Here is an 18,771-nt window from a genome sequence, read left to right as displayed (position 1 = left end):
GCTGGTTCCCATGGAGGTATCTGAGAGCTGGTTCCCATGGAGGTATCTGAGAGCTGGTTCCCATGGATGTGTCTGAGAGCTGGTTCCCATGGAGGGATCTGAGACCTAGTTCCCATGGTGGTATCTGAGAGCTGGTTCCCACGGAGGTATCTGAGAGCTGGTTCCCATGGACGGATGTGAGAGCTGCTTCCCATGGAGGGATCTGAGAGCTGGTTCCCATGAAGGGATCTGAGAGCTGGTTCCCATGGAGGGATCTGAGAGCTGGTTCCCATGGAGGTATCTGAGAGCTGGTTCCCATGGAGGGATCTGAGAGCTGGTCCCCATGGAGGGATCTGAGAGCTGGTTCCCATGGAGGGATCTGAGAGCTGGTTCCCATGGAGGGATCTGAGAGCTGGTTCCCATGGAGGGATCTAAGAGCTGGTTCCCATGGAGGGATCTGAGAGCTGGTTCATATGGAGGGATCTGAGAGCTGGTTCCCATGGAGGAATCTGAGAGCTGGTTCCCATGGAGGGATCTGAGAGCTGGTTCCCATAGAGGGATCTGAGAGCTGGTTCCCATGAAGGGATCTGAGAGCTGGTTCCCATGGAGGGATCTGAGAGCTGGTTTCCATGGAGGGATCTCAGAGCTGGTTCCCATGGAGGGATCTGAGAGCTGGTTCCCATGGAGGTGTCTGAGAGCTGGTTCCCATGGAGGGATCTGAGAGCTGGTTTCCATGGAGGGATCTGAGAGCTGGTTCCCATGGAGGGATCTGAGAGCTGGTTCCAATGGAGGTATCTGAGAGCTGGTTCCCATGGAGAGATCTGAGAGCTGGTTCCCATGGAGGGATCTGAGAGCTGGTTCCCATGGAGGTATCTGAGAGCTGGTTCCCATGAAGGGATCTGAGAGCTGGTTTCCATGAAGGGATCTGAGAGCTGGTTCCCATGAAGGTATCTGAGAGCTGGTTCCCATGGAGGGATCTGAGAGCTGGTTCCCATGAAGGGATCTGAGAGCTGGTTCCCATGGAGGGATCTGAGAGCTGGTTCCCATGGAGGTGTTTGAGAGCTGGTTCCCATGGAGGGATCTGAGAGCTGGTTCCCATGGAGGGATCTGAGAGCTGGTTCCCATGGAGGGATCTGAGAGCTGGTTCCCATGGAGGGATCTGAGAGCTGGTTCCCATGGAGGGATCTGAGAGCTGGTTCCCATGAAGGTATCTGAGAGCTGGTTCCCATGGAGGGATCTGAGAGCTGGTTCCCATGGAGGGATCTGAGAGCTGGTTCCCATGGAGGTATCTGAGAGCTGGTTCCCATGAAGGGATCTGAGATCTGGTTTCCATGAAGGGATCTGAGAGCTGGTTCCCATGAAGGTATCTGAGAGCTGGTTCCCATAGAGGGATCTGAGAGCTGGTTACCATGAAGGGATCTGAGAGCTGGTTCCCATGGAGGGATCTGAGAGCTGGTTCCCATGGAGGGATCTGAAAGCTGGTTCCCATGGAGGGATCTGAGAGCTGGTTCCCATGGAGGTATCTGAGAGCTGGTTCCCATGGAGGGATCTGAGAGCTGGTTCCCATGGAGGGATCTGAGAGCTGGTTCCCATGGAGGGATCTGAGAGCTGGTTCCCATGGAGGGATCTGAGAGCTGGTTCCCATGGAGGGATCTGAGAGCTGGTTCCCATGGAGGGATCTGAGAGCTGGTTCCCATGGAGGGATCTGAGAGCTGGTTCCCATGGAGGGATCTAAGAGCTGGTTCCCATGGAGGGATCTGAGAGCTGGTTCAAATGGAGGGATCTGAGAGCTGGTTCCCATGGAGGGATCTGAGAGCTGGTTCCCATGGAGGGATCTGAGAGCTGGTTCCCATAGAGGGATCTGAGAGCTGGTTCCCATGAAGGGATCTGAGAGCTGGTTCCCATGGAGGGATCTGAGAGCTGGTTTCCATGGAGGGATGTGAGAGCTGGTTCCCATGGAGGGATCTGAGAGCTGGTTCCCATGGAGGTGTCTGAGAGCTGGTTCCCATGGAGGGATCTGAGAGCTGGTTTCCATGGAGGGATCTGAGAGCTGGTTCCCATGGAGGGATCTGAGAGCTGGTTCCCATGGAGGGATCTGAGAGCTGGTTCCCATGGAGGGATCTGAGAGCTGGTTCCCATGGAGGTATCTGAGAGCTGGTTCCCATGGAGAGATCTGAGAGCTGGTTCCCAAGGAGGGATCTGAGAGCTGGTTCCCATGGAGGTATCTGAGAGCTGGTTCCCATGAAGGGATCTGAGAGCTGGTTTCCATGAAGGGATCTGAGAGCTGGTTCCCATGAAGGTATCTGAGAGCTGGTTCCCATAGAGGGATCTGAGAGCTGGTTCCCATGAAGGGATCTGAGAGCTGGTTCCCATGGAGGGATCTGAGAGCTGGTTCCCGTGGAGGTGTCTGAGAGCTGGTTCCCATGGAGGGATCTGAGAGCTGGTTTCCATGAAGGGATCTGAGAGCTGGTTCCCATGAAGGGATCTGAGAGCTGGTTCCCATGGAGGGATCTGAGAGCTGGTTTCCATGGAGGGATCTGAGAGCTGGTTCCCATGGAGGGATCTGAGAGCTGGTTCCCATGGAGGGATCTGAGAGCTGGTTCCCATGGAGGGATCTGAGAGCTGGTTTCCATGGAGGGATCTGAGAGCTGGTTCCCATGGAGGGATCTGAGAGCTGGTTCCCATGGAGGGATCTGAGAGCTGGTTCCCATGGAGGGATCTGAGAGCTGGTTTCCATGGAGGGATCTGAGAGCTGGTTCCCATGGAGGGATCTGAGAGCTGGCTCCCATGGAGGGATCTGAGAGCTGGTTCCCATGGAGGGATCTGAGAGCTGGTTCCCATGGAGGGATCTGAGAGCTGGTTCCCATGGAGGGATCTGAGAGCTGGTTCCCATGGAGGGATCTGAGAGCTGGTTCCCATGGAGGGATCTGAGAGCTGGTTAGCATGGAGGTATCTGAGAGCTAGTTCCCATGGAGGGATCTGAGAGCTGGTTCCAATGAAGGGATCTGAGAGCTGGTTCCCATGGAGGGATCTGAGAGCTGGTTCCCATGGAGGGATCTGAGATCTGGTTCCCATGGGGGGATCTGAGAGCTAGTTCCCATGGAGGGATCTGAGAGCTGGTACCCATGGAGGGATCTGAGAGCTGATTCCCATGGAGGGATCTGAGAGCTGGTTCCCATGGAGGGATCTGAGAGCTAGTTCCAATGAAGGAATCTGAGAGCTGGTTCCCATGAAGGGATCTGAGAGCTGGTTCCCATGAAGGGATCTGAGAACTAGTTCCCATGAAGGGATCTGAGAGCTGGTTCCCATGGAGGGATCTGAGAGCTAGTTCCCATGAAGGAATCTGAGAGCTGGTTCCCATGAAGGGATCTGAGAGCTGGTTCCCATGAAGGGATCTGAGAACTAGTTCCCATGAAGGGATCTGAGAGCTGGTTCCCATGAAGGGATCTGAGAGCTGGTTCCCATGAAGGGATCTGAGTGTGATGCTGTACATCACATGAGAGCTGGTTCCCATGAAGGGATCTGAGAGCTAGTTCCCATGAAGGGATCTGAGAGCTGGTTCCCATGAAGGGATCTGAGAGCTGGTTCCCATGAAGGGATCTGAGAGCTAGTTCCCATGAAGGGATCTGAGAGCTGGTTCCCATGAAGGGATCTGAGAGCTGGTTCCCATGAAGGGATCTGAGTGTGATGCCGTACATCACATGAGAGCTGGTTCCCATGAAGGGATCTGAGAGCTAGTTCCCATGAAGGGATCTAAGAGCTGGTTCCCATGGAGGTATCTGAGAGCTGGTTCCCATGGAGGGATCTGAGAGCTGGTTCCCATGAAGGGATCTGAGAGCTGGTTCCCATAGAGCCGTGGTTCCCAAACTTTTTCAGCTTGTTACCCAATTTAACATGCCACATAAAACATGTTACCCCTTTCACAAAATGTTGTTATTATTGATATATATGGCTAAACGTGAACGTATACAGCCTCGCATACTCTGCTAATCCTAGCAAAACCATTGAAAACGTAAGAACCACACATACATTATATATAAAATTAATAATAGCTACAAATTCACAGTAACAGTGGGTAAATACTAACTATATACTGCACAGGGCAGTACACATACATACCAGCTTATGTCTACCTCGGCTGATGCTCACAGATAAACTGACAGTGTGAAATAGAGGCAGCCTCAGGAAGTGAGTGACGCGTACTGGACAGGTCGATCTGGGCTACTGAGTGATTTTGTCCTGAAGCATACTTGTCAAAATACTTTTGGGTTTCCACACACTTAGCTATATATTTCTTCTTTTCTAATACTGTATATTAGTTTTTGATGTTCATTGTTATTTGGTTTAACTTTATTACTTACTTATAATAGGTTTACTTTACAACTTTATATACTAAGACAAAGTTAACAATAATCCTCATACCGGGTACCGCATTGTTTTCTTGATATTCAGAATTTATAACTTTTTTCCTGTCACCCCTCCATTACCCCCCAAAAATGGTTAAATTACCCCCAGGGGGTAATTTACCCCCAGTTTGGGAACCACTGCCATAGAGGGATCTGAGAGCTGGTTCCCATGGAGATATCTGAGAGCTGGTTCCCATGGAGGTATCTGAGAGCTGGTTCCCATCGAGGTGTCTGAGAGCTGGTTCCCATGGAGGTATCTGAGAGCTGGTTCCCATTGAGGTATCTGAGAGCTGGTTCCCATGGAGGGATCTGAGAGCTGGTTCCCATGGAGGGATCTGAGAGCTGGTTCCCATGGAGGTGTCTGAGAGCTGGTTCCCATAGAGGTATCTGAGAGCTGGTTCCCATGGAGGTGTCTGAGAGCTGGTTCCCATGGAGGTATCTGAGAGCTGGTTCCCATGGAGGTATCTGAGAGCTGGTTCCCATGGATGTGTCTGAGAGCTGGTTCCCATGGAGGGATCTGAGACCTAGTTCCCATGGTGGTATCTGAGAGCTGGTTCCCATGGAGGTATCTGAGAGCTGGTTCCCATGGACGGATGTGAGAGCTGCTTCCCATGGAGGGATCTGAGAGCTGGTTCCCATGAAGGGATCTGAGAGCTGGTTCCCATGGAGGGATCTGAGAGCTGGTTCCCATGGAGGTATCTGAGAGCTGGTTCCCATGGAGGGATCTGAGAGCTGGTTCCCATGGAGGGATCTGAGAGCTGGTTCCCATGGAGGGATCTGAGAGCTGGTTCCCATGGAGGGATCTGAGAGCTGGTTCCCATGGAGGGATCTAAGAGCTGGTTCCCATGGAGGGATCTGAGAGCTGGTTCCCATGGAGGGATCTGAGAGCTGGTTCCCATGAAGGGATCTGAGAGCTGGTTCCCATGGAGGGATCTGAGAGCTGGTTCCCATGGAGGTATCTGAGAGCTGGTTCCCATGGAGGGATCTGAGAGCTGGTTCCCATGGAGGGATCTGAGAGCTGGTTCCCATGGAGGGATCTGAGAGCTGGTTCCCATGGAGGGATCTGAGAGCTGGTTCCCATGGAGGGATCTAAGAGCTGGTTCCCATGGAGGGATCTGAGAGCTGGTTCATATGGAGGGATCTGAGAGCTGGTTCCCATGGAGGAATCTGAGAGCTGGTTCCCATGGAGGGATCTGAGAGCTGGTTCCCATAGAGGGATCTGAGAGCTGGTTCCCATGAAGGGATCTGAGAGCTGGTTCCCATGGAGGGATCTGAGAGCTGGTTTCCATGGAGGGATCTGAGAGCTGGTTCCCATGGAGGGATCTGAGAGCTGGTTCCCATGGAGGTGTCTGAGAGCTGGTTCCCATGGAGGGATCTGAGAGCTGGTTTCCATGGAGGGATCTGAGAGCTGGTTCCCATGGAGGGATCTGAGAGCTGATTCCCATGGAGGGATCTGAGAGCTGGTTCCCATGGAGGGATCTGAGAGCTGGTTCCCATGGAGGTATCTGAGAGCTGGTTCCCATGGAGAGATCTGAGAGCTGGTTCCCATGGAGGGATCTGAGAGCTGGTTCCCATGGAGGTATCTGACAGCTGGTTCCCATGAAGGGATCTGAGAGCTGGTTTCCATGAAGGGATCTGAGAGCTGGTTCCCATGAAGGTATCTGAGAGCTGGTTCCTATAGAGGGATCTGAGAGCTGGTTCCCATGAAGGGATCTGAGAGCTGGTTCCCATGGAGGGATCTGAGAGCTGGTTCCCATGGAGGTGTCTGAGAGCTGGTTCCCATGGAGGGATCTGAGAGCTGGTTCCCATGGAGGGATCTGAGAGCTGGTTCCCATGGAGGGATCTGAGAGCTGGTTCCCATGGAGGGATCTGAGAGCTGGTTCCCATGGAGGGATCTGAGAGCTGGTTCCCATGGAGGTATCTGAGAGCTGGTTCCCATGGAGGGATCTGAGAGCTGGTTCCCATGGAGGGATCTGAGAGCTGGTTCCCATGGAGGTATCTGAGAGCTGGTTCCCATGAAGTGATCTGAGAGCTGGTTTCCATGAAGGGATCTGAGAGCTGGTTCCCATGAAGGTATCTGAGAGCTGGTTCCCATAGAGGGATCTGAGAGCTGGTTCCCATGAAGGGATCTGAGAGCTGGTTCCCATGGAGGGATCTGAGAGCTGGTTCCCATGGAGGGATCTGAAGCTGGTTCCCATGGAGGGATCTGAGAGCTGGTTCCCATGGAGGTATCTGAGAGCTGGTTCCCATGGAGGGATCTGAGAGCTGGTTCCCATGGAGGGATCTGAGAGCTGGTTCCCATGGAGGGATCTGAGAGCTGGTTCCCATGGAGGGATCTGAGAGCTGGTTCCCATGGAGGGATCTGAGAGCTGGTTCCCATGGAGGGATCTGAGAGCTGGTTACCATGGAGGGATCTAAGAGCTGGTTCCCATGGAGGGATCTGAGAGCTGGTTCAAATGGAGGGATCTGAGAGCTGGTTCCCATGGAGGGATCTGAGAGCTGGTTCCCATGGAGGAATCTGAGAGCTGGTTCCCATAGAGGGATCTGAGAGCTGGTTCCCATGAAGGGATCTGAGAGCTGGTTCCCATGGAGGGATCTGAGAGCTGGTTTCCATGGAGGGATCTGAGAGCTGGTTCCCATGGAGGGATCTGAGAGCTGGTTCCCATGGAGGTGTCTGAGAGCTGTTTCCCATGGATGGATCTGAGAGCTGGTTTCCATGGAGGGATCTGAGAGCTGGTTCCCATGGAGGGATCTGAGAGCTGGTTCCCATGGAGGGATCTGAGAGCTGGTTCCCATGGAGGGATCTGAGAGCTAGTTCCCATGGAGGTTTCTGAGAGCTTGTTCCCATGGAGAGATTTGAGAGCTGGTTCCCATGGAGGGATCTGAGAGCTGGTTCCCATGGAGGTATCTGAGAGCTGGTTCCCATGAAGGGATCTGAGAGCTGGTTTCCATGAAGGGATCTGAGAGCTGGTTCCCATGAAGGTATCTGAGAGCTGGTTCCCATAGAGGGATCTGAGAGCTGGTTCCCATGAAGGGATCTGAGAGCTGGTTCCCATGGAGGGATCTGAGAGCTGGTTCCCATGGAGGTGTCTGAGAGCTGGTTCCCATGGAGGGATCTGAGAGCTGGTTCCCATGGAGGGATCTGAGAGCTGGTTCCCATGGAGGGATCTGAGAGCTGGTTCCCATGGAGGGATCTGAGAGCTGGTTCCCATGGAGGGATCTGAGAGCTGGTTCCCATGGAGGTATCTGAGAGCTGGTTCCCATGGAGGGATCTGAGAGCCGGTTCCCATGGACGGATCTGAGAGCTGGTTCCCATGGAGGTATCTGAGAGCTGGTTCCCATGAAGGGATCTGAGAGCTGGTTTCCATGAAGGGATCTGAGAGCTGGTTCCCATGAAGGTATCTGAGAGCTGGTTCGCATAGAGGGATCTGAGAGCTGGTTCCCATGAAGGGATCTGAGAGCTGGTTCCCATGGAGGGATCTGAGAGCTGGTTCCCATGGAGGGATCTGAAAGCTGGTTCCCATGGAGGGATCTGAGAGCTGGTTCCCATGGAGGTATCTGAGAGCTGGTTCCCATGGAGGGATCTGAGAGCTGGTTCCCATGGAGGGATCTGAGAGCTGATTCCCATGGAGGGATCTGAGAGCTGGTTCCCATGGAGGGATCTGAGAGCTGGTTCCCATGGAGGGATCTGAGAGCTGGTTCCCATGGAGGTATCTGAGAGCTGGTTCCCATGGAGGGATCTGAGAGCTGGTTCCCATGGAGGGATCTGAGAGCTGGTTCCCATGGAGGTATCTGACAGCTGGTTCCCATGAAGGGATCTGAGAGCTGGTTTCCATGAAGGGATCTGAGAGCTGGTTCCCATGAAGGGATCTGAGAGCTGGTTCCCATAGAGGGATCTGAGAGCTGGTTCCCATAGAGGGATCTGAGAGCTGGTTCCCATGAAGGGATCTGAGAGCTGGTTCCCATGAAGGGATCTGAGAGCTGGTTCCCATGGAGGGATCTGAGAGCTGGTTCCCATGGAGGGATCTGAGAGCTGGTTCCCATGGAGGTATCTGAGAGCTGGTTCCCATGGAGGGATCTGAGAGCTGGTTCCCATGGAGGGATCTGAGAGCTGGTTCCCATGGAGGTATCTGACAGCTGGTTCCCATGAAGGGATCTGAGAGCTGGTTTCCATGAAGGGATCTGAGAGCTGGTTCCCATGAAGGGATCTGAGAGCTGGTTCCCATAGAGGGATCTGAGAGCTGGTTCCCATAGAGGGATCTGAGAGCTGGTTCCCATGAAGGGATCTGAGAGCTGGTTCCCATGAAGGGATCTGAGAGCTGGCTCCCATGGAGGGATCTGAGAGCTGGTTCCCATGGAGGGATCTGAGAGCTGGCTCCCATGGAGGGATCTGAGAGCTGGTTCCCATGGAGGGATCTGAGAGCTGGTTCCCATGGGGGGATCTGAGAGCTGGTTCCCATGGAGGGATCTGAGAGCTGGTACCCATGGAGGGATCTGAGAACTGGTCCCCATGGAGGGATCTGAGAGCTGGTTCCCATGGAGGGATCTGAGAGCTGGTTCCCATGGAGGGATCTGAGAGCTGGCTCCCATGGAGGGATCTGAGAGCTGGTTCCCATGGAGGGATCTGAGAGCTGGTTCCCATGGAGGGATCTGAGAGCTGGTTCCCATGAAGGGATCTGAGAGCTGGTTCCCATGGAGGGATCTGAGAGCTGGTTCCCATGGAGGGATCTGAGAGCTGGTTATAACTACTAGAGAACCAACACATTATTTACCACAAAACATAGAAAGAAGTAAAATATAACGACATCTTTGAATTTCAGACTTCTTTAATGCTCTGTAATAGTTTTATTCTTATATTTTTTTTCGAGAAGTCTCGACTTACGGTGAATTAATGAAGAAATATATAATTATTGAAGCGTTAGGAAATCATATTAATCTATAATATTACGTGAAAAAATTTCTCAAAATGAGGTAAAATGAGAGCGACGGTAATTGAAAACCTGAGTACAAGTTAGCGAGTACCAAGTTGTTTGACCTTTTGTACGAATATTTGGTACACACTAAAAGCGTGAATGTTACTGACCACGAGGCCCATAGGTGTGAGCCTTTCCCCTTCCCAATATGAATTTACCACCCTTAATAGCATTAGTGACTCCAGGCAACTGGTGTTGGTGTGGCGATGGAACACATCTTTGGCTGCTGGAGTTGGAGGTTAGTAGCAGTTAGTCTAATATCTTTATTATGCAACCCATACCTATGGTTTGGGTGGTAGTCAAAAGATTACAGAGGTACATAATGGGTCCAGGGACTGAGCTTCAAAGTTTTGATAGCTGAACAAGGTACAAAGGCAATGAACTCCAGGTAGATCTGGTCACAATTATGACAAGTTACAAAGGTAATGAATCATCTACACGTCTATACATGGTTACAATCATCAACAAATCGCAAAGTAATGGGCCATTCCTACCTCCACACCCGGTCACAACTGTAATGAGTTTTTAGTGCAAATATTAACTGGGTCACACACACACACGAGCAAACACACACGCACACGAGCACACACACACGAACACACACGAAATGATGGAATACGTAACAGCAAAATGCAAGGAGGCAGAGGAAAGGTTTGTTCCCAAGGGCAACATAAATAATGGGAAGGATAGAACGGGCCCTTGGTTTACCCAACGGTGTAGGGAGGCAAAAACTAAGTGCGCTAGAGAATGGAAAAAGTATAGAAGGTAAAGCACAAAGGAAAATAAAGAGATCAGTCGAAGAGCCAGAAACGAGTATGCACAGATAAGGAGGGAGGCCCAGCGACAGTACGAAAATAACATAGCATCGAAAGTCAAGTCTGACCCGAAACTGCTGTATAGCCACATCAGGAGGAGGACAACAGTCAAGGAACAGGTAATCAGTCTGAGGAAAGAAAGTGGGGAGTTTACAAGAAACGACCAAGAAGTATGTTAGGAGCTCAACACGAAATTTAAGGAAGTATTTACAGTGGAGACGGAAAGGACTCTGGGAAGACAGAACAGAGGGGTACACCAACAGGGATATACCAACAAGTTTTGGATGAAATACATACAACCGAGGAGGAGGTGAAGAAGCTTCGAAGTGACCTTGATATCTCAAAGCGGTGGGACAGGACATCTCTCCGTGGGTCCTTAGAGAGGGAGCAAAGATGCTGTGTGTACCACTAACCACAATTTTCAAAACATCCCTTAAAACTGGGCAACTACCTGAGATATGGAAGACAGCAAATGTAGTCCCCATTTTTAAGAAAGGAGACAGAAATGAGGCACTAAACTATAGACCTGTGTCACTGACGTGTAAAGTATGTAAAGTCATGGAGAAGATTATCAGGAGGAGAGTGGTGGAGCACCTGGAATGGAACAAAATTGTAAACAACAACCAGCACGGATTCATGGAAAGCAAATCCTGTCACAAACCTTCTGGAGTTTTATGAGAAGGTAACAGAAGTAAGAGGGGTGGGTTGATTGCATTTTCTTGGACTGCAAGAAGGCCTTTGACACAGTTCCCCACAAGAGATTAGTGCAGAAGCTAGATGATCAGGCACGTATAACAGGAAGGGCACTGCAATGGATCGGAGAATAACTGACAGGGAGGCAACAACGAGTCAAGGTATGTGATGAGGTATCACAGTGGGCGCCTGTGACGAGCGGGGTCCCACAGGGGTCAGTCCTACGACCAGTGTTATTTCTAGTATATGTGAATGACATGATGGAAGGGATAGACTCAGAAGTGTCCCTGTTTGTAGATGATATGAAGTTAATGAGGAGAATTAAATCAGATGAGGATCAGGCAGGGCTATAAAGAGACTTGGCTGGACGTGTGGTCCACCAACTGGCTCCTCGAATTTAATCCCGCCAAATGCAAAGTCATGAAGATCGGGGAAGGGCAAAGAAGACCGCAGACAGAGTATAGACTAGGCGGCCAAAGACTGCAAACCTCACTCAAGGAGAAAGATCTTGGGGTGAGTATAATACCGAGCACGTCTCCGAAAACATACATCAGCCAGATAACTGCTGCAGCACATGAGCGCCTGGCAAACCTGAGAACAGCATTCCAATACCTCAGCAAGGAATCGTTCAAGACTCTGTACACCATGTACGTCAACCCCATACTGGAGTATGCAGCACCTGTTTGGAATCCACACCTGGTCAAGCACGTTAAAAAATTAAAAGAGAGTGCAAAGGTTTGCAACAAGGCTAGTTCCAGGGCTGAGGGGAATGTCCTACGAAAAAAGGTCAAGGGAAATCGGCCTGACGGCACTGAAGGACAGGAGGGTTAGGGGAGACATGATAATGACTTGCAAAATACTGTGAGGAATAGATAAGGTGGACAGAGGCAGGATGTTCCAGAGAGGGGACACAGAAACAAGGGGTCATAATTGGTAGTTGAAGACTCAGATGAGCCAAAGGGATGTTAGGAAGTATTTCTTCAGTCATAGAGTTGTCAGGAAGTGGAATAGTCTGGCAAGTGATGTAGTGGAGGCAGAAACCATACTAAAACCATACCTCTTAGTATTTTATATGTTGTTATCGTACCCCCCCCCTATCTCTTCTGTTCTCCAGTGTCATCAGGTCGATTTCCCTTAACCTCTCTTCATAGAACATGCCTCTTAGCTCCTGGACTAGTCTTGTTGCAAATCTTTGCACTTTCTCTAATTTCTTTACTTGCTTGGCTAGGTGTGGGTTCCAAACTGGTGCTGCATACTCCAATATAGGCCTAATGTACACGGTGTACAGGGTCCTGAACGATTCCTTATTGAGATGTCGGAATGCTATTCTTAGGTTTGCTAGACGCCCGGATGCTGTAGCAGTTATTTGGTTGGTGTGCGCCTCAGGAGATGTGCCCGGTGTTATACTCACCCCAAGATTCTTTTCCTTCAGTGAGGTTTGTAGTCTCTGGCCCCGTAGACTGTACTCCATCTGCGGTCTTCTTAGCCCTTCCCCAATTTTCATGACTTTGCACTTGGTGGGGTTGAACTCCAGGAGCCAGTTGCTTTACCAGGCCTGCAGCCTGTCCAGATCCCTTTGTAGTTCTGCCTGGTCCTCGTCCGATTGAATTCTTTTCATCAACTTCACGTCATCTGCAAACAGGGACACTTCTGAGTCTATTCCTTCCCTTATGTCGTTCACAAATACCAGAAACAGCACCGGTCATAGGACTGACCCCTGTGGAACCCCACTCGTCACAGGCGCCCACTCTGACACCTCGCCACGTACCATGACTCACTATCGTCTTTCCGACAAGTATTCCCTGATCCATTGCAGTGCTTTCCCTGTTATCCCTGCCTGGTCCTCCAGCTTGTGACTAATCTCTTGTGTGGAACTGTGTCAAACTCCTTCTTACAGTCCAAGAAAATGCAATGTACTCACCCCTCTCTTGCCATACTGCTGTTTTCTTTTTCATAGAACTTCAGTAGGTTTGTGACACAGGATTTCCCGTCCCTGAAACCGTGCTGGTTGTCGTTGGTAAGCCTGTATCTTTCTAGATGATAATCTTCTCCATGACTTTGCATACTATACATGTCAGTGACACTTGTCTGTAGTTTCATGCTTCATGTCTCTCTTTTTTTTTTTAAATTAGGACTATGTCTGCTATCTTCTATACCTCAGATAGTAGCCCTGTTTCGATAGATGTATTGAAGATTGTTGTTAGTGGTACACATAGCACCTCTGCTCCCTCTCTCAGGACCCATGGAGAGATGTTATCCGGCCCTATCACCTTTGGGGTATCTAGCTCGCTTAGCAGCCTCTTCACTTCTTCCTCGGTTGTATGTATTGTGTCTAACACTTGATGGTGTACCCTACCTCTCCGTCTTTCTCGAGTCCCTTCCGTTTCCTCTGTGAACACTTCTTTAAATCTCATGTTGAGCTCCTCACATACTTTACAGTCGTTTCCTTCCTTCACTGTTGTTTTCCTCCTGATGTGGCTGTACAACAGCATCGGGTCAGATTTGGCTTTGGCTGCTATGTCATGTTCACATTGTCGTTGGGCCTCCCTTTTTACCTGTGCAAATACTGGTGCATATTAATGTGTGTGTGTGTGTGTGTGTGTGTGTGTGTGTGTGTGTGTGTGTGTGTGTGTGTGTGTGTGTGTGTGTGTGTGTGTGTGTGTGTGTGTGTGTGTGTGTACTCACCTAATTGTACTCACCTAATTGTGGTTGCAGGGGTCGAGACTCAGTTCCTGGCCCCGCCTCTTCACTGATCGCTACTAGGTCCTCTCTCTCTCTCTGCTTCCTGAGCTTTGTCATACCTCTTCTTAAAACTATGTATGGTTCTCGCCTCCACTACTTCACTTGCTAGGCTATTCCACTTGCTGACAACTCTATGACTGAAGAAATACTTCCTAACGTCCTTGTGACTCGTCTGAGTCTTCAGCTTCCAGTTGTGACCCCTTGTCCCTGTGTCCCCTCTCTGGAACATCCTATCTCTGTCCACCTTGTCTATTCCCCGCAGTATCTTGTATGTCGTTATCATGTCTCCCCTGACCCTTCTGTCCTCCAGTGTCGTCAGTCCGATTTCCCTCAACCTTTCCTCGTACGACATTCCCCTGAGCTCTGGGACTAGCCTTGTTGCAAACCTTTGTACTTTCTCTAACTTCTTGACGTGCTTGACCAGGTGTGTGTTCCAGACTGGTGCTGCATACTCCAGTATGGGCCTAACATACACAGTGTACAGTGTCTTGAACGATTCCTTATTAAGGTATCGGAACGCTATTCTCAGGTTTGCCAGGCGCCCGTATGCTGCAGCAGTTATTTGGTTGATGTGTGCCTCCGGTGATGTGCTCGGTGTTATGGTCACCCCAAGGTCTTTCTCCCTGAGTGAGGTCTGTAGTCTTTGTCCACCTAGCCTATACTCTGTCTGCGGTCTTCTTTGCCCCTCCCCAATCTTCATGACTTTGCATTTGGCTGGATTGAATTCGAGAAGCCAGTTACTGGACCACATGTCCAGCCTGTCCAGGTCTCTTTGCAGTCCTGCCTCATCCTCGTCCGATTTAATTCTTCTCATCAACTTCACGTCATCTGCGAACAGGGACACTTCCGAGTCTATTCCTTCCATCATGTCGTTCACATATATCAAAAATAGCACTGTTCCTAGAACTGTGTGTGTGTGTGTGTGTGTGTGTGTGTGTGTGTGTGTGTGTGTGTGTGTGTGTGTGTGTGTGTGTGTGTGTGTGTGTGTGTGTGTAGGTGTGTGTAGGTGTGTGTAGGTGTGTGTAGGTGTGTGTGTGTGTGTGTGTACTCACCTATTTGTACTCACCTATTTGTACTCACCTAGTGGTTGCAGGGGTCGAGTCACAGCTCCTGGCCCCGCCTCTTCGCTGATTGCTACTAGGTCCTCTCTCTCCCTGCCACATGAGCTCTATCATACCTCGCCTTAAAACTATGTATGGTTCCTGCCTCCACTACATCACTTTCTAGGCTATTCCATGGCCTGACTACTCTATGACTGAAGAAATACTTCCTAACATCCCTTTGATTCATCTGAGTCTTCAACTTCCAATTGTGACCTCTTGTGTCTGTGTCCCATCTCTGGAACATTCCGTCTTTGTCCACCTCGTCTATTCCACGCAGTATTTTATATGTCGTTATCATGTCTCCCCTGACCCTCCTGTCCTCCAGTGTCGTCAGGCCGATTTCCCTCAACCTTTCTGTGTGTGTGTGTGTGTGTGTGTGTGTGTGTGTGTGTGTGTGTGTGTGTGTGTGTGTGTGTGTGTGTGTGTGTGTACTCACCTAGTTGTACTCACCTAGTTGAGGTTGCGGGGGTCGAGTCCGAGCTCCTGGCCCCTCCTCTTCACTGATCGCTACTAGGTCACTCTCCCTGAGCCGTGAGCTTTATCATACCTCTGCTTAAAGCTATGTATGGATCCTGCCTCCACTACATCGCTTCCCAAACTATTCCACTTACTGACTACTCTGTGGCTGAAGAAATACTTCCTAACATCCCTGTGATTCATCTGTGTCTTCAGCTTCCAACTGTGTCCCCTTGTTACTGTGTCCAATCTCTGGAACATCCTGTCTTTGTCCACCTTGTCAATTCCTCTCAGTATTTTGTATGTCGTTATCATGTCCCCCCTATCTCTCCTGTCCTCCAGTGTCGTCAGGTTGATTTCCCTTAACCTCTCCTCGTAGGACATACCTCTTAGCTCTGGGACTAGTCTTGTTGCAAACCTTTGCACTTTCTCTAGTTTCTTCACGTGCTTGGCTAGGTGTGGGTTCCAAACTGGTGTGTGTGTGTGTGTGTGTGTTTGTGTACTCACCTATTTGTGGTTGCAGGGGTCGAGTCTTAGCTCCTGGCCCCGCTGTGTGTGCGTGCGTGTGTGTGTGTGTATATACTCACCTAGTTGTGGTTGCAAGGGTCGATTCACAGCTCCTGGCCCCTCCTCTTCACTGGTCGCTATTGTGTGTTTGTGTGAAAGTGTTTGTGTGTGTATGTGTGTGTGTACGTGAGTGTTTGTGTGTGTGTGAGTGTGTTTGTGTGTGAGCGTGTGTCTGAGTGTGTGTGAGAGACTGTTTATGTGCATGTGTGTTTGCATGTTGGTGTGTGAGTGTGTGCTTATGTGTATGTGTGAATGTGTGAGCGTGTGTATGTGAGAGAGAGTGTGTTTATATGTGTGTGTGGGGGGGGAAGGATGGTAACCTGTATCCAGTGAGACTCACGCATGGTCGATACCTCCATCCTGTTCCCCTCACGCATGACACACTGCTGGAGGGGAAATGGGAAGCAGAGTTTTGAACCAGGAATCCGAATGGGTGCCACAATTGTTCCAGGGCCAGCTCAGTGGGTGCCACAATTGTTCCAGGGCCAGCTCAATGGGTGCCACAAGTGTTCCAGGGCCAGCTCAGTGGGTGCCACAAGTGTTCCAGGGCCAGCACAATGTGTGCCACAAGTGTTCCAGGGCTAGCACAGTGTGTGCCACAAGTGTTCCAGGGCCACCACAATGTGTGCCACAAGTTTTCCAGGGCCAGCACAATGGGTGCCACAAGTGTTCCAGGGCTAGCACAGTGTGTGCCACAAGTGTTCCAGGGCCAGCACAATGTGTGCCACAAGTGTTCCAGGGCCAGCACAGTGTGTGCCACAAGTGTTCCAGGGCCAGCACAATGTGTGCCACAAGTGTTCCAGGGCCAGCACAGTGTGTGCCACAAGTGTTCCAGGGCCAGCACAATGTGTGCCACATTTGTTCCAGGGCCAGGACAATGTGTGCCACAAGTGTTCCAGGGCCAGCACAATGGGTGTCACAAGTGTTCCAGGGCCAGCACAATGTGTGCCACATTTGTTCCAGGGCCAGGACAATGTGTGCCACAAGTGTTCCAGGGCTAGCACAATGGGTGTCACAAGTGTTCCAGGGCCAGCACAATGGGTGTCACAAGTGTTCCAGGGCCAGCACAATGGGTGTCACAAGTGTTCCAGGGCTAGCACAATGGGTGTCACAAGTGTTCCAGGGCCAGCACAGTGTGTGCCACAAGTGTTCCAGGGCCAGCACAATGTGTGCCACAAGTGTTCCAGGGCCAGCACAGTGTGTGCCACAAGTGTTCCAGGGCCAGCACAATGTGTGCCACATTTGTTCCAGGGCCAGGACAATGTGTGCCACAAGTGTTCCAGGGCCAGCACAATGGGTGTCACAAGTGTTCCAGGGCCAGCACAATGTGTGCCACATTTGTTCCAGGGCCAGGACAATGTGTGCCACAAGTGTTCCAGGGCTAGCACAATGGGTGTCACAAGTGTTCCAGGGCCAGCACAATGGGTGTCACAAGTGTTCCAGGGCCAGCACAATGGGTGTCACAAGTGTTCCAGGGCTAGCACAATGGGTGTCACAAGTGTTCCAGGGCCAGCACAATGTGTGCCACAAGTGTTCCAGGGCCAGCACAATGGGTGTCACAAGTGTTCCAGGGCCAGCACAATGGGTGTCACAAGTGTTCCAGGGCTAGCACAATGGGTGTCACAAGTGTTCCAGGGCTAGCACAATGGGTGTCACAAGTGTTCCAGGGCCAGCACAATGTGTGCCACAAGTGTTCCAGGGCCAGCACAATGGGTGTCACAAGTGTTCCAGGGCCAGCACAATGGGTGTCACAAGTGTTCCAGGGCCAGCACAATGGGTGTCACAAGTGTTCCAGGGCCAGCACAATGGGTGTCACAAGTGTTCCAGGGCCAGCACAATGGGTGCCACAAGTGTTCCAGGGCCAGCACAATGGGTGTCACAAGTGTTCCAGGGCCAGCACAATGGGTGTCACAAGTGTTCCAGGGCCAGCACAATGGGTGTCACAAGTGTTCCAGGGCCAGCACAATGGGTGTCACAAGTGTTCCAGGGCCAGCACAATGGGTGTCACAAGTGTTCCAGGGCCAGCACAATGGGTGCCACAAGTGTTCCAGGGCCAGTGGAACAAAAATATTGCAATCCGTACGTTTCTGAATGTTGAAATTTCTAAAAATAAATATAATAAATAAAACTGAATAATAATTGTGAATCATTTGTGTATGTGGAAGAAGACAGACTTGAGGATATTTATCAAAGAAGACGTTTCTTCAGTCCTAATACAGTATATATATTGTGGCAAGAGTCAGGTGGAAAGCCGCGAGGGTAAATAGTAGAAACAGCAGAAATGTGTGATAGTAATACACTTACCACTCTCTGAGTGTCGTAGTCTAGACGACTATTGTCACTGTTATTTTATATACACTTGTTCCGCGGTATGAGTCAGTGTGGGAGGGAGTAGGACGGGAGCGACAACTGGCACAGTGATCACCACGAGGTGGGAGTAACAACTGTCTAGCCAGGCACTAGTGCCGCCTGCCTCACCTCCCTCCCTCCCTCCCTCCCTCCCTCCCTCCCAGCCCTCAAGGACCCATCCCATCCCTGCCAACCACAACCCATTCCATCCCTGCCAACCACAACCCATTCCATCCCTGCCAACCACAACCCATCCCATCCCTGCCAACCACAACCCATCCCATCCCTGCCAACCACAACCTATCTAGTGCCGCCTGCCTCATCTCCTTCCCTTCCAACCACAACCCATTCCATCCCTGCCAACCACAACCCATCCCATCCCTGCCAACCACAACCCATCCCATCCCTGCCAACCACAACCCATCTAGTGCCGCCTGCCTCATCTCCTTCCCTTCCAACCACAACCCATCCCATCCCTGCCATCCACGACCCATCCCATCCTTGCCATCCACAACCCATCGGTGGCTCGGTGGCCTGGTGGCTAAAGCTCCCGCTTCTCACACGGAGGGCCCGGGTTCGATTCCCGGCGGGTGGAAACATTTCGACACGTTTCCTTACACCTGTTGTCCTGTTCACCTAGCAGCAAATAGGTACCTGGGTGTTAGTCGACTGGTGTGGGTCGCATCCT

At 51.0% G+C, this 18,771-nt stretch overlaps 1 long non-coding RNA gene across 1 annotated transcript in view; it reads right to left on the bottom strand.

The window, feature by feature from the left end:
* LOC138854096 (uncharacterized) overlaps positions 1–18,171 on the bottom strand; it is a 418,790-nt gene extending 400,619 nt beyond the window's left edge. Inside the window, exon 1 of the long non-coding RNA XR_011393295.1 lies at positions 18,039–18,171. This is a non-coding gene — a long non-coding RNA (uncharacterized lncRNA). The remainder of the gene's footprint in view (positions 1–18,038) is intronic.
* Between the last annotated feature and the right edge of the window lie 600 nt (positions 18,172–18,771).

The sequence above is a fragment of the Cherax quadricarinatus genome, chromosome 49, assembly GCF_038502225.1.
Source record: "Cherax quadricarinatus isolate ZL_2023a chromosome 49, ASM3850222v1, whole genome shotgun sequence".
Taxonomy (NCBI): domain Eukaryota; kingdom Metazoa; phylum Arthropoda; class Malacostraca; order Decapoda; family Parastacidae; genus Cherax; species Cherax quadricarinatus.
This window is presented reverse-complemented; position numbering and strand designations above follow the sequence as displayed.